The sequence below is a fragment of the Alligator mississippiensis genome, chromosome 11 (genome assembly GCF_030867095.1).
Source record: "Alligator mississippiensis isolate rAllMis1 chromosome 11, rAllMis1, whole genome shotgun sequence".
Lineage (NCBI taxonomy): Eukaryota > Metazoa > Chordata > Crocodylia > Alligatoridae > Alligator > Alligator mississippiensis.
The window spans coordinates 55841847-55857956 of record NC_081834.1 but is presented as its reverse complement, the minus strand read 5'-3'; the positions used below and the strand labels follow the sequence as shown (position 1 = coordinate 55857956).

The window sequence follows — 16110 nt, the reverse complement described above, 5'->3', positions numbered from 1 at the left end:
TGCGAATGTGATTTATGGACGGAGGATTGGATGCATTGGCATCACTTCCAAGGAAGAAAAGGAAACCTTAGCCTGGTTTGTCAGAGGGTGCAGCAGAGATGTGAAAAGGTCCATCTCGTTGTTGCTGCTGCCAGCAAGTGGGCTGATCCACCTTAGTCGTCGTCATCGATGTCATGTTCATCGGCACATTTGGACTCAACTGATGTCGTGTGTATGTGCACTTGTTGTTGTCATCATTTTGACACTGTTGCTAGACACATATACATACTGTTGTAATACAGTTGAAATTGTTGTTTATTAATTGTTGAATAATTGTATGGATTAGCACCAAGGATCCTGGGTATGACCGAAACCAGCATCCAACTAGATGGATACTCATATGCCTATTGTTGTATTTAACCGATTTGAACTGTTGTTGATACTGAATTGTTACATGAATTGTGATACAATGTTATGCAACCTGTAGCGTGTGTATACCCCCCGCCTGTGTGCCGATTTATGGGAACAGTGGGTGTGTTCATTGGTTGTGTGCATAAGATTATAGTAAAAAAATAGTCCTTCGTATGTTTGAGTAGCAGAGTGAGCGTGAGTCTGGGAAATCCCATCTGTATGTGAGGGACGCTGGATGTGAGCGTTAACTGTGTGCTAAAAGGGTACAAATGCTGATGGTTGGTTGAATAACGGAGTAATTTTGTAGTGGTTTTAAGGCCATGCTTCCCAGTTGAGTGGGAGCTTCAGGTGCCTAGAGCAGCACTACACCACTATCATCGTGACACCAGTGCTGCCATCCCCAGTGCTCAGCAGAGGTTTCTGTGGCCAGGAACACCAGCCAACTCAACTATTTGTGGCTCCTTGGGTGCGTAACAGCTGCATGACTGAGAGAGCGTATATAAGGCAAGGAAAGGCACGGTCGATTGGAGGGCTTTGTGCAGTCGAGGAGGACTGTGCAAGCCAGAGGTTGGGGACAAGTGGGTAAACCCAACTGAGGACCAGAGCCATTGATACTTTGTTGTGCTTGACCGTAAGAGTGTACTGCTGGTGTAGCCATCCAGGGGCCGCCAACCCGAGAAGGGGGCACCATATCCAGTGTGCAAGTGTCTTGCTCATTCGTGCATGTGTAACAGTGATCAGTCATTGCATGTCTGAGTGGGTGTGGACTGGGGGGTCAATCTCCCCAGTGTGTTGGTGTCTCAGGCAAGGGCTTGGGAAGAAAATGTTCCTGGGTGCATCTCTGTTATTTCTAGTGGGTTGCTTTCTTGTGGATGTGTGTATATTGTTGAATTGATATTGTCCTGTTGTTACTGGGGTTGTTGAACATTATTGCTGCATGTATGTGGCACGCCAGTAGCAGCCCAGCTTGCGGCTCGAAAGGGCTTCGAGCCATTGGTGGGACATTCCCATCTATCAGGTGGTAGTGGAGGAGAGGCTGCCTTGCCCCTGCTCGGGGCGAGGCAAAGAGCCTAGACCTAGATGAGGGCTATACCTCCCCCTCAACCTCATTGGTCCTCTTGCAATCCAGGGGCGGAGCCTCCTAAGGGTATAAAAGGATGGCATGCCCAGCACAGACATGCTGCATCAAAGGATGAAGAAGAGAGTGAGACTAAGAAGAGCTGCTCAGCAGGGCAGAGCAGTAGCCCTAAAGAGCCAAAAGACCTCCTCACTGGATTGGAGCGACGAGCAGCGTAGCGAGAAGCGTGACAGTGGTGCACAGTTCAGTGCACGGAGTCAGACCCTGGGAGCTGTATGAGGCAGCTCAGGTCTGCACCACACAATGTGGCCAGGGTCTTAAACACATTGTTTGGTGTTTAAACAAAAACGGCAAAAAGAAAGGGAAGCCCATGCGGAGGATTTCCGCATCAACAAACAAATGCTGAAGTACAAGGAGAAGAAGCTGGAGCAGGAGCGGCTGGCTGACCAGCGCATCCTGGACTACCAGAAGCAGAAAATGGTGCGGGTGCAGGGGCAGGGCCCTGCGGAGCCCGAGTGGGGGCTGGAACGACCCATTGCAGTCATCCCAGCCAAGGCGTTGTCTAATGGAGTCTTAAAAACTTGCAAGGCTGGAGACTCCACCACCTCTCTTGGGTGACCTGTTCCAGGGCTTCACCACCCTCCTCCTGAGGAAGTTTTTCCTAATATCCAAGCTCAACTTTCCTTGCTGCAATTGGAGGACATTGCTCCTTGTTCTGTCATCTGCCACTAGCCCCTCTTCTCTGTGACTTTAGACGAATTTGAAAATGAAATGCTTCTTTTAAGAAATTTCTCTGCATTTCAAGTGAGAGCACCAGGAAAGTCCTGCCAGGGCTCTACACTTGGTATTGGCATGTCCTCATCAGATGGGTCTCAGCTGCCTCAGGGAGTCATCCTAGCAGGAAGCTGCTAATCAGCCAAGGCTTCAAAAAAACACTCTGCTCCCTTGTAGAGAGGCCAGAAGTGTTATCCAGCAGATGGCTATCCCTAGACATATTACTGAGGTGCCTGGAGGGGAGGCCAACCAGTCTGAAATACGGGCCCTGACCAGCTTTGCGTCCAGCCTGCAAAGCTCCTGCACTCGCTCCCACTGCTGGCCGGCTGCAAACTGCTCCCCCACTCCCAGGACAATTCCCTGAAATCAAGCAGGAGCAAGTACAAATCAGCATTTTTTGCTGCTCCTCTTTATTTTTTTCCGCAATAAATTCAATTGTAATCAATTTAATTGCAAAATCACAATAAAGCTAAAACAGTATACACATTTTTTACTCAACAATGCCTTTGGTAGTCAACTGGTGAATGTATTTTTTTTCTGAAGACATTACAGCCATTGCCAGCAAACAATACAATAGGATAAAACACCAATTCACAATATGCTCCCAAGGTCCCTTGAATAATCCTTTGATATTCCCCTCAGTATTACTACTATCAAGCAACTATTCATACGTGTGTGTTCCCTTTCTCCAATCACATGCAACATGTCACTTAGTGAGGGATGAAGGGCTGCATGGGGGGAGGGTGAGAGGGAGGCAGGTAGCCAGGCCCCCTTTCTGGTTACTGGCCATGTCCCAGCAGCGGATGTCTGGGGACAGGGAATGTCCCCTGCCAGAAGATGGGTGAATAAAATGTTTTATTTTTGGTCTATATGTGTATCATGTTTACTGTGATAGGAAGAACTGGTATGCGTGGCCAATTGGGGGGTGGATGGGAAGGTTTTCAGAGAGCTGATAACCACGCAACTTTCATGGAGTCATGGCATTACTGGAAAGAGTTGCAGGGTGCACTGTTATCGGACGGAGGAAGGTCGAATGCTTGGCCAGTGCTAGCGTGCAGCCAGCATTTCTTGCAAGAAAAAAAGACTTAACCACCCCACCCACCCCCAGCGGCAAGCATGGGTCTCCCAGCAACCAAGAAGGACAATGGCTAAGGATCTCAGATTGCTTCAAGTAACTCCTTACATATGCAAGGTTGATTTTAACTGGGTCTTGCCAGCTTGAATGCATCGAACTAATCCAAATATTCTTCTAAAAGCTAAGAAATATTGATGTGCTGGTAAGAGAGCCATCAGGCATTGGAATAAGCTACCCATATTAGTCGTGGATTCTAAGCAAGCGAGCAATGACAGAGCCTGCGGTGGTATTAGCTCCTGCGGGAGCTGCCGCAGCATCTGGGAGCCCAGCCTGAGACACCCAGGGCTGGATCTGCAGGAGGGCCAAGCACCTCTGGTCTCCAGCAACTTCAGCTGGACCTGGGGCTGCTCAGCACCTCTGGAGATTGGCTCTGGGATGGCGCAACACTTGGGGGCCCCAACCCCTCATGGGAACAGGCCCATCCGTGGCTCATGTCACCACCCCCCCAACCCATATGATGTGGCCAGGTAGGTGGAGACAGGGCGGCTGTTCCTCCAGCACAGGACCAGGGGCAGGAGCAATGGCTCACGGCAGGAAGGGACCCTACAGGTGGCATCAACATGAAGATGCCTCTGGTGTTAGATCAGTGAGGAGGGAATTGGCGTTCCATCATTCAATGTTATAGGGATTAATAACACAAGTCTAAGATTACAGACACTACTGTTAACTTTGAATTCAAGATCAATTAATGTATCCTACCCTAACATTACCTCAAAGAATTCAACCTAGACCACTGTTAGAGGATCAAGTACCATTGATTATATGTTGATTAAAGCTTTTGACAGTACAGATGGAATTAAATTTTGGGAGAAATTGTTAAATTATGGGATTGACCCTTCTCTTTTGCACCTGCTGAAAGAATATTATAAAGATACATGAGTCCAAGTTAGCAGGGGCCTGAGGGTCAAACTTGCACAGAAATTTCAGCTACAAAAGGGGGTTGGTTAGACAAGGATGTATTTTGGCCCCTTTGTTACATGAATGACAGTATCAGAAACATGCAGGGTGCTCATTTTCACCCCCCAAAATTACTAGTAATTCCAATTCCTGTTTTAATGTACGCGGATGACACCATTATACTGTCAAGAACCCCCACTGGGTTAGAGAGAGCAATTACAACTTTTCAGTATCTTCTGTGGACTGAACAATTTAAAGATAAATTATGATAAACCCAAAATAATGTATTGGGGAAGCTGTTTGATGCAATAACCATGGAACACGCGGGGAAGTGAACTCAAGGTTGTTAAAACCTATAGGTATTTGGGTATGAGGTTTACAGTTTTTCCATCATGGAAACAAACACCACGTTCAGTTGTTTAGAACTGAGGCAGCCCAACCAGTCGTGGCTATAAAGAAACTGTATGAGACCACAGCAGGAGGATCATCAGTCTAAGATCCTATATTAGTATATAAAGTCAAAGTTGAATCTCGGATCCTATATGGCGCTGAAGTATGGGGTTACGCTGCCAGTAACCATGTAGATATCTCTCAGAATAAGTTTCTTGGAGCTCTTTTGGGTCTTCCTCCAACTCTTTTTTGAGATTAGAGATGGGATTAGATTCTATAATCTAAGAATTGGGTGGGGGAGGTATTTACAGCTGGATCTCAACTATAAATGGTGATCCTCTTTGACTAGACTCAGGACTGAAGAGCTGCCTACAACTGTTTTGGCTGGGTGTCGACTTCCCATTCCAAGAGCCCAACTCCACTAGGAGCTCTGGAAGTGATCCATTAGGTTTTAAAATGTTCTTCATATGACAACTATATACTTCATATGGAGAAAGTATCTATCACCATTCTTGCAGAAATACTTTTCAAACAGAGAGAAATTAATCTGACTTTTCCAGCAAACAGATCTATACTTAGTAAGCCGCCTTGCAATTTTTGCTTATAAGGCTACAACGATCAGAGCTAAACATTCTTTACTGTTGATGAGACTGATAAACTTTATCACTGTATTTGATTTTACTGAGTCAATTGTAGGCCTATCTATAACATTTTTATAGATTCATGACCTGATTTATCACTATATTTCTATTCGATTACGTTAATGTCCGGAGTATGGATAATAAACGTTTATTTCCAATGGTTAGCTATATTTTATTATTACATTTGTATTTGTTATTTTTTGCTTAAATTTATTTTTTATTATGGTTGCATGTTTCTCATGTTTTTGGGAGCACGGCTTTCAACCAGAATCCTTAATAGATTTAACTGAAGTTGAATTGATCTGTAAGGAGGGCCCACAGCTCATGTCTGAGGGTTTGTGCTGCTCCTGCCCTGCCAGTATCACCCACTGCATGAGGGGTTATGGGGTAGGGGCATGTGTTGCTTCCCTGCTGGCTCTGCAGAAGAGCCGCTCCCTTCGCATAAAGCGGGTCCTGAGAGCTACTTCCCCATCCATCAGCTCCACTCCCATCCCACCCAGGCATTTCAGGGTTTAGTCACCCTCCAGGAGGTCAATGTTAGTGGGAGGGGCTAGCCTAATGCCACGGCCCTTCTGCGAGGCAGCCACAGACCACAGGGCCCCTGAGAGCACCTCAAAGTACTTGCTGCCTTAGGGCATGCACAGACTAAACAAAATTTCCCATTTACATCGACGCAACTGCGTTTGTTTGTATGACCCAGGATTTTCTGTTTCTTTAAAGTCCGTTTAGCACCTTAAAATAACACTACTCAGAGCCTGACTCCAAAGTCTTGGCATTAATCCCCTTCGCCACGAGGGGGTGCTGCGTTCTGGCCTCTGGTGTCCCTCTACGTTCTCTTTTACTCTTCTTAACGATAAGTATGAGAAGTTAAGCGCAAGATAAACATAATAATAAGTTTTCTGCAAGTAGTTTGAAACTTTGGAGGGAGGGAGGGAGTGGTTACATGACTCCCTTCAATACTGCAACCTGAGCTTCAGCATATTCCCGTTCAGAGCCACGACCAAAAGTCCAAGGGCAGCAAGACGCTGCCTGCCAAGCCCAACACCCAGGCTACGCAGCATCCCAGGTGGTATTTTTTGCTTGACACCCACATGGTTAACTGCTGTCTAGGTCTTCATGGCCCAATACTGACTGCAGCCTAATCTCTGGTCTTTTTGACAGGTCAAATCTCTGCCGCTCATTGACCCCGACCGCGCTATTCTCTGTCCTTCGAAGCTTCACCGCTACCCCCGACACACGCCTGCAGTCCTCGTCTTCACGGCGTTTGTTGTGTCGGGGCTCTCATCGTACCAGTCCCTCGCACTAATCAAGGACGCCAGTCTGCGTTGCCCATTCCCTCTAAACCCGAGAGATGGTGAGGCCACAAGTTTGGCAGGAGCCAACAGCTCTTGGGATTTGGCAGCCTTTCTGAGCACTTTTGCTGCCCTTGCACACCCCAACAACCGGGTATTTCCACAGCACGGAACTAAACCCACGGTTCTCCATTTTTCTAGACGTCAGGCGTCCCTTTCAGCGCCCCTCAGGAACTGCCCATTTCACCCGAGTGGGTTTTTTTGTCACAAATCATTTTTGCCCCGTCGCAAAGCGCTGAGAAAGCCCCCAACACCGCAACGCTTTGAACTCTTTTGATTCCTGTATGAAAGCCCTCACATTTCTGTTCTGGTGAATCAGGCGTGCACGCCGAACAGGGCTAAACACTACCCGGCACGCGCAGCACCCGCGAAAGCGACACCCCAGCATGCCATGCGCCCTAATCGAAGCAGCAAGCCTTCGCTTGGGAATCAGGGCCGAAAGCCAGCAGGTCCCAACACCACCCCTCCTCTTTCAAGCCCCTTAAACAAGTATCTGCCAGCTCCTTGCTGCAGTTTTAACTAAAGACACGTGGTATCTTTAGCCCGTCATGCTGCTAATCTCTGCCTTCGCACATAACATCTAGGCAGCTCCCTTTTTTTTTATGTTTTTAGTGCCCGTAACACTTCATTAATCTGCTTCTAGACACCCAGACCTAACCCCTCGGAACAAAGCACCGAACCGCCTGACACGTAATGGCGCCCAACCGCCGCCAACGGTCGCATTTAAGAGCTCGGAGCCTCGACGGGCGTCCGGCGGAGCCAATCGGCCGCCGCCGCGCGCCGCGCCGCTCCTCCAATGGGAAGCGGCGCAGCGAGAGGAAGCGCTCGCCCCTTCTTTGGCCCCGCCCCGCCCCGCCCCGCCGGCCGCGGGGGGCGTGTCCTGGGCGAGGGGGCGCGGCACGCCATGGCATGGAGGCTCAGTGCGCGCCCGGCCGGTGAGCAGCGCGGAGCTCCGGCCGGCGGCGGCCCAGCTCTCCCTCCCCGCGCGGGCTCGGCCATGGAGGTGATGAAGCGCGTGGTGCTGGAGCTGAGGAACCGCGCGCCCCAGAGGGTGAGCACGGGGCCGCCATGTCGCGGCGGTGTCCGGCGCTGCGCGTGCCCCGACCCGGCATGGAGGAGCCCCGGGCCCCAAAACACCCCTCCTCGGCGTGCTCCTCACTACGCATTTGTGCCTTATGGTGCATTCTCCTAATTATTCACCTCCTGACCGCGTATTATTATTATCATTATTATTCTTATTATTATTGCAACGATAAGATTTTTTTTAGATGGGCCAAAGGCTTTTTCTGCCCCCTGCGCTGCTTGTAGAAAAGTGAAGGAGGGCTGGAAGCCCCCCCGCTGGGCACGGGCTCGCTGCGGTCGCTGCTGCGGGCATCTGTTCTCCTTACGCGGCTGATTTTCAGGAAATTAGGAACTTGCTTTTCTTTTCCGCCTCCCCCTCTTTCCTCCGGTGACCTCCGAGTCTGGGTCAGCCACCGCGATGCGCCCACCATAAGTTTCTCAGTTGTGTTTGGGGGTGAGTTTTGGGGGGGGGGAAGGTGTTAAAGTATCCTTTTTAAAAATAAATGCATAAATGGACAGCTGCTTTTCTTTGGGGTGGGGAGAAGCCCGAAGTCGCCTGCCCCCCGGGGGCTCGCCCATCCCTCCCGCGCTGGCGTTGCTGGCAGGACGGGTCTTCATTTATTTTTAACTTCTCGCTGGTGGAGGTTGTGAACAGGTCGTAGTGGCACCGAATCCATCTTTAAAAAAAAAAAAAAAAAAGACCACACCATCTGGGTAGATCCGACTTTGCTTTCTTCCAGCCGGCGATCGGAGAGGATCAGAAACCCTCTTTTCGTCAAAATTGGCCTGTGTCTCAGCTGACGTTTGGGGCTGTTTATTCAGGATTGGATCTGTTATTACTTATCGCTATGATGATGATGGTGATGATGATTCTCTTCTTTCTCCTTCCCACCTCCACCCTCCCCGAGTTTTTTCAGCTCTGCCCGGAGAGCACGCGAGGGGGTAATGACACCCTCCTCTCCTTCCCTTGCAGCCACACGGCTTATAACCGGCCTTCCGAATGGCTAAAGGCAGATAAGGCGATTGCTGCTGGGTCCTGCTCAGTCATCGGAGACGAGATAGGCTCCTGGCCGGTCCCTCCACCCACCGAGAGCAGTCAGGTTCGCGGTTGGGAGGTCATGAACGAGGCAGGAGGGCTCTTCTCCCTGCAGCCATGCAGCTACAGTCAGGTAGCTCCTTCCCTCCGCGAACTCGGCGCTGGGAGTGGTGCTCGTGTCGCAGAAAATGCCATCCCCTGCCGCTCCGGCGTGACTTCAAAACAGAAGTCCTGTGCAAGCCAGTGACGGCGAAACTTTATGGCGGGGATTCTTTTTTTTTCTTTTTCTTTTTTTTCCCAATCCTCTTCCTTTGACGTCAGGTCCAGAAACACAGCGCAAGGGGGCCAACGGCATCTTGAAAGTATTTCTCTTAACTTTTTAATCCGGAGCCATTTTGGTTCTGGCCAGCCTCAAGGCACTTGAGCTTACAAAAACAAATCGAGATGCACAGAATTGAGATGTGATGTCTGAAGAGGCTTCGTCTATTGTTAAACATACTTTTTTTCCACCCCCCGAGGTGGCTGTAGGCAGGTGGTATCTGATGCATGGTTTTTTCCCCTGCTGCGTAGGGAAAGATTGTGGCCACGCTTTGCTTTTTAGGAGAGGGTCGTGGTTTTAGTTGATCTCCTGTAGTAATTTCATTGACTGCAGTGCCAGCTGCATGGAGAGCAGGCTGATCATCTTGCAGCCTCTGCTTCCCTGCTGTTAAACTCGGCCAACAAATGATTTGGTGCTCCAGCAGATGTTTTTGCATTTAGGTCAGTAAGGACGCTATCGACTGGCGTGTCTTGCTCTCCCCAAGAATAAAGTCCAGATAGGTTGATATTGCAAAGTGCTTTTACTCCACCCCAGCCTGGGTGACCGATTGCCCAAAGATTCCCTGCATAAAAACTACTCAGATAAACAGTAAATTTTTTAACAAGTTGACTGTGTCGGATTATTTTTTTTAAGCCTTTAAACTGTGGCTGGAGTTACCCGACCCCCACCCCTGCAAAATGGTTTCAGTCTTTCCCTTTTCTTCAGGGCAAAACCTGAACAACTTTGGGACTTGGAAACCACGAAACAATTCAAAGCTGGTCTCTCTGGTCACCTTTTTCTGCAGCAACATGAAATAAGATTGTAAACTTGAAACAAACAAGCAGCTCGTGTCCACCAAAATAACTCAGAAGTCGCCAGTGAACAAGTGACTTTTTTAGTCATCTCTACAGATGCATCTTTCAGAGCTGAACTTCCCAGACTGGTGTTGCGTTTAATCCTTTTTTGTTTGCAGCCAGATTGGTAAAATAGCAACTGTGGTCAACCCACATGGAGGACGGACAAGCAGAAAATGGATTTTTCCCTACAAAACATTCAGCGACGCAGAGTAAATGCATCTAGAATGAAGAAGCAAATGCTTCAGTCTGGTGCATTATTAACCTATGGTACTCCCTGCCTCAATATTTTGAGGGTCAAAGCTATAGGGTTTGCAAGAGGATTTGGTGCTTTTTTCTGGCAAGTGAGGCTATACCCCCTTATTTTAAATAGTGAATGGGAATATAAACCCTCATCTGGACATGAAGCAACCATTAAGTGGTGGCTATGGAAGAAAACTATATGGGTAGGTCATTCTGTAATTGCCTAGTTGGCTTTTGGCTCCTTGCTTCTTCTGATGCATCTGTTCCTGGCTTTCATCAGAACCAGGACCATGGGTTTTTGTCCGGCCCTGTAAAGGACTGCGATTGTGAACTCTGTCTTGGTGGTTGTGCTTTCTGAAGCCAGCATGTTAACAGAAATAAATTAAGTTTTTATCTTCTGGTTCTCTGTGATGGTGCTACATACTCTGTTTACTTCCTCTCAAGGTTGATATGGTCGATGAGTTCAGACAACTTAAGTTCAGGTTGTCCCAGATGAGAAGTAAAGCCTGTCGTCAGGCTGCTGGTCTGACCCGAATTGCTTGCTTGGTTGAGGGTCCCTATTAAAGTAATAAGTGACGTTCTGTTTTGTTTCAAGGTGACAGAGTTAGTGCTTGATAACTGCTGATCCAGCAATGGCGAAATTGAAGGTCTGAATGACTCCTTTAAAGAGCTGGAGTTTCTCAGCATGGCCAACGTAGAGCTGACATCCCTGGCCAAGCTCCCCACCTTGAGTAAGCTCTGAAAGGTACGCATCTTCAGACAAAAACCCATCGGTTCTCTCCTGCCAAAGTTGTATACCTTGAAACACACCAACAGTTAAACTACTTGCGTATTTCCATAGTCACAGTCACGTTTGCATCTCATTGAAATGTTTTCCTAAACATTGCTAACTTAAGAATTAAGTCTTTAAGACCCTGAATGTAATTAAAGCTGGTTTCAAACATTAATGAGCCAAAGTACTGAAAAAGCATCACTTGAAAACTGTTAACGATGGCCATCTCATTCTGTTGTAAAGAGAGGGGGTCGGGAGCAGTCGCATTAGGTAAAGTGCTGGGAACACTGAAATCATTGTTCGTTACCTGTAAGGAACCAGTTTCAACCTAGTCTGTTGACTTAAAGCCTGTACAAAGATCCAGTGCTATGTTTCACGTCCCCGTGTAAAAAATAAAGCCTGGAAATATTTTAAGTTTGCACCATACTAAGTATGCTAACTGAACAGTTGGAATCGGTGAGATCACTTGCCGACTTACAGTAGAACATGCTTAAGTGTCTGTAGGCACCCAAGTATGAAACTAGTTAATGAATTATCACTATCAAGTGCAGGTGTGAAGAGCTTCTGAAATAAATGTTAGGCTCTAAAGAGATGTACATGTGATCAACATGGGTTGCTATATTTTTTTACCAGACTTCATTTTATGCAAGTAATCTGAGGTTTTACGGGCTCTACAGGAAGTCAATAGTCTTGTGATGCATTTGTTCTTTCAATAAAATACAGGCTCTTGATTTTGATAGCAATCAAACCAACCATCTAATTATCCAACTTTTGTGCGCTGTAGCTGGAATTGAGCGACAGCGTCATTTCGGGCGGCCTAGAGGTCCTGGCAGGAAGATGTCCAAATCTCACACATCTAAATCTAAGTGGCAACAAAATCAAAGATCTCAGCACTGTGGAAGCCCTTGTAAGTACAAAGTCAGATTCTTAGAAGATTGCAATGTGTTAAAGAAGTCAGAATCTTTCTAGCATTATAAAAGAAAAATAATAATAATTTTATAATTGAATGCAAATGTAAAGTTTGTAAGTGCCTGACGATAGAAGGTCATTGCAAGTAGAAGGGATAAGTACAACAAACACAGTTGAAATAGGAAATCAATAAAACACAAAAAGATAATAAACAAGATGTCTTAAGTGTGACATTCAACAGAACTGAACAGTATCCAAAAAGTAAAACTCTCACTATTTCCCAAGCCTTGGGTAGCTTTTTGTTGCCGGTTCTGGCAACATTTGAATCTTCTTTTTTTTGAATTTCTGTATCCCACTTAGGCCAGTATTGATTACTCCTATTGCAATAAATGCATCATCCTATGGTTCATTAGAGACAGACTTGTAAAGACACTGTAGTAATCAATTTTGTGTCAGCCGTGGGATTTACAGGAGGAGATGTATTCAAACTTGTGGTGTGTCAGCGACAGTTCTGTATTGCCCGTATTTGTTTTCAGTGGTTACAATGCATTAAAAGACACCGTGATTTCTTTAATAACAACCGATTTATGCTGGGAAAAAAAAATGAAACTGCTTGGTTAGTAAATGAAAGGTATCCACAAGACCATTTTTAACAAGTGGTTTGTGGCCTAGTAAAAACAGTTCACAAATTTTTAATTAAGTTTTTGGAAGCAAGGTGCTAATCTTTATGATTAATTTTGCTGTTCTTATTACTAAACACAGGCTAAACAAGTGTTTTAAAAACTTGGTAATGATAGTCTGCCTTGCATCTCACTGGTTCGAGTTGTCACAGAGATAAAATTGTTTCTATTTAAGTTAATTATACTTGTTGCATACTTGTTTAAGTGCCAAAACTACCCTCTGAAAGTGGTGTCTCTTATACATGGCCCCCAAAACTGCAATTTCATAGTATCACTGAAGTATTTAAAAGAACACCTCAAACAGCTAATGATTATAATGGGCTACAAAACCCAGATCTCCTACTCCCTAAGCAGGATTACCTCTATCAGCACATCCATAGCTGCCCCATTCAGGCCATGGAAAGCTGTCTCTCCACCAGGCATGGTAGGATTGGTGCTGGGACAGTTGGCTGTGCTGACCCCAGAGAATGGGAGAGTCCTGGGTGATTTATAGGATCATATTTCTGAAGAGGGATGTACTTTTGGGGCTTCCAGAAACAAAGACATGCATCTTAATGGGAAGTAACCTGGGTCAAAGCTATTTCCAAAGCAAGTGTAGAGGGAGAGGTGTTATCTCTGGTCTTATGGGGAAGGAACTTTGACTGTCAGCACCAAGACTTCTTAAATGAACTCTGAACAATGGGGAACAGCAAAGGAGAAGAGAAGGTGGTAGGTATACATAGTAAAATCAATGACATTTAGGAGGCAACAGTCCAGTACTTGGAGGTACCAAATAGTTATTTCATCTCAGTGAGTCATTTTTCATTCATTTTCAGCAAAATCTCAAAAACCTGAAGAGCCTGGACTTGTTCAACTGTGATGTCACAAACCTGGAGGATTACAGGGAAAGCGTTTTTGAGCTGCTTCAACAGATCGCCTACCTAGATGGGTTTGATCAGGAAGATAACGAGGCCCCTGACTCAGAAGACGAGGATGATGAAGGTAACATCTCTAAACATGCAGTCGTGAGTTATGCCATTCAGTTGGTATCTAAATATAAAATTGGAACTAGAGTGACTGTGCAACTGCTGGAGCACAAATCAGCTACATTTTTGAAGTGTAGGCCAGTATCAAATACTGCTTCTGTTGAGCAATGAGGGCGGGGGGAATGCACTTGCAAACAGTGTAGTCATGGGTGCTGTGCACAGCTAAAGGAGAGTTGCACGTAGGAAAACCTGAGTACAAATCTTTTTACTGAGACATAACTATATAAAAGCAGTCATTTTATTGCTGATACCAAAAGCTTTTGCCTTTTTTTGTACCCGTCATTTTCATATTTGATTCTGTAGCTCATTCGGTTTTTAGAAGCTTATTTAAGATGAGTTTACAAACAAGCCTTTGAGGTTTAAGTGAAGCTGTAAGGAATTAATTACCTGCCTTTCAGAAGGGGATGAGGAGGATGAAGAAGATGAAGATGAAGCTGGTCCACCAGGAGGATACAAAGAAGATGAAGATGATGCGGGTTCAGATTTGGGGGAGGGTGAAGAGGAGGAAGAAGTTGGTCCTTTCATACCTGATGAAGGAGGAGATCCAGGTAGGACTTTCCGTTTTCTACTGTAAGACTTAGGATTTTCTTGACGCTGTCTGATTATACATGTGTAATAATTTAAACTTCTGTAAGCAGAACCGTGTAAATCCACTACCATATGTGAGCCATAGGCTACTTTAGAGAGAGACCTTTTACTATCAAAAAAGTGCATTGCAGTAGGAGAACCACTTCTCTTTGGTATTCTGCATTGTCTTGCTCAATGAAATGCTTCAAGGTTCATTACTGCGCTGCCTTGAAGAATTAGTGTTGTTATCTACCAGGTCACCAGGTCAGATTTTGAGGAGAAAAAACACCTTCCAAAGCTAAAAACGAAATCTCATTTGAGGATCTGAGTAAGAACTTGGCAGTAATTCTTTTAGAACATGAATGAACACTTGATTGGTGAGGGTGGCAATATTGTTAGAAACCTCAATATACTTAGTGGCTTCTGTGTATGGCAGCTGCCAGGAGGTGAAGAACTGCAGCATGGGCTAAAGAAATTGGGAACTAAAGTACTCCTAATGTTACCACAACACAGCTTGGTAACAGAGGAAGGACTCCTTTCATTTGTTGTTGATGGGGAGTAGGCAGTAGCCAACATTAAGCGCACGTGGTTCAGAAAGTCCCGTCTTAAAAATTTCAGTATATTTTGGAAAGGGAAAATGAGGACTGGAATCAGCATAATTATACACCAGCTAAACCTGAACTTGAATAAATTCAGCAAAAGCACATCCTAAATTTACATGTCGGTTAAAGATGAAATTCCAGAATGAATTGCTAAATGCCTTTCAACTTTTACCAGATGTTGTAAAGCATTTCATTTGGCAGATAATATATTTGCAAAGATATTACCTACATGCAAAAAAAAGGTTTAGTTTGTCCTCAGTTCCTGCTATTGCACTTATACTACTGGAGATCTCGGTGTATGTGTGTAACATTTCTAGGATTTCATGTAGCCAAGTGGCCTAAATTTGTCCAGTTACCCCATTTATAAAGCAACTTTTGTTTTGTTTAGAAACAAAACAGCTCTGGATGTATAAACTCTTTTTTCTCCCTTCTTGTTTGACTTCCGTTACCGACAAAAAGGGTTCTTATCAGCTATTGCTGTTGTGGGCCACTGAATTTTGTAATACTCTTCTTGAGACATTTTCACAGCTAGTTGGCATAATCATTATTGGTAGGTCAGAAGTAACAGCAGAAAAAGACTCCAAATAAAAGACTCCAGCCTTGGTTTTGTACATCTTTGCTAACCTGATAAGTGTAATATAGTAAATTGGGACTCTGGTCTGTACAAATGTCTAGTAATAAAAACAGAAATTAGGCATGATCTTTAAACCTCAAAGTGCTGTTTTAATCTTCTGCAAAGCACGTGTAATTACAACCTAAGCATACTGTAGTTTTTTAAAAATCTCTTAATATTCTGTATCTTGAAGGATGAAGATGATGATGACGATTACGTCAAAGAAGGTGGCGATGAGGAGGAAGAAGGCAGGTTCTGCAAAGCGTGAAAGCTGTTTGTTTCGTTTTTTTAAAAAACATGTCCATTCTTTTGGCATCTGTAAATTAGCAAATCTCAGCTCGCTGCTATTGTCAGCTTATGGCACATCTGTTCAGCTCATCTGTTTAACACCACGTAACCCTTGGATGAAATGGGCAAAAAAAATCTTTTACGTTTAAAGGTGTACTTGTTAGTCCTGTTGGTCTGAGACATAAAGACATACCAAAAACTAGAACTCTTGGTTTCAAAATTATACCTTTTATTAGACCAACTGGGAAATGGCATTTTCTCCCCAACGGGGAGAACCTTGTTGGGGAACTGGACACAGGGTCCAGTGTGTCATTAATCAATGCCAGCCTTGTGTCACCTGCAGATATAATCCTGGGGAGGACCCTTACCATTCAAGGGGTGGGGTGCCCACCATTTGAGGTACCTGTAACACGTCCCTACATCGAGTGGAGAGGCTGTGGCATGTGCATAGACGTGAGTGTGCTGGAAGGGGCTCCTGTCCCCATCCTGGCGGGACGTGATATT

General features: G+C 45.6%; 1 pseudogene; it reads left to right on the top strand.

The window, feature by feature from the left end:
* Window positions 1–7561: 7561 nt before the first annotated feature.
* On the top strand, window positions 7562–15811 carry LOC132244121 (acidic leucine-rich nuclear phosphoprotein 32 family member E-like; annotated as a pseudogene).
* Window positions 15812–16110: the final 299 nt, after the last annotated feature.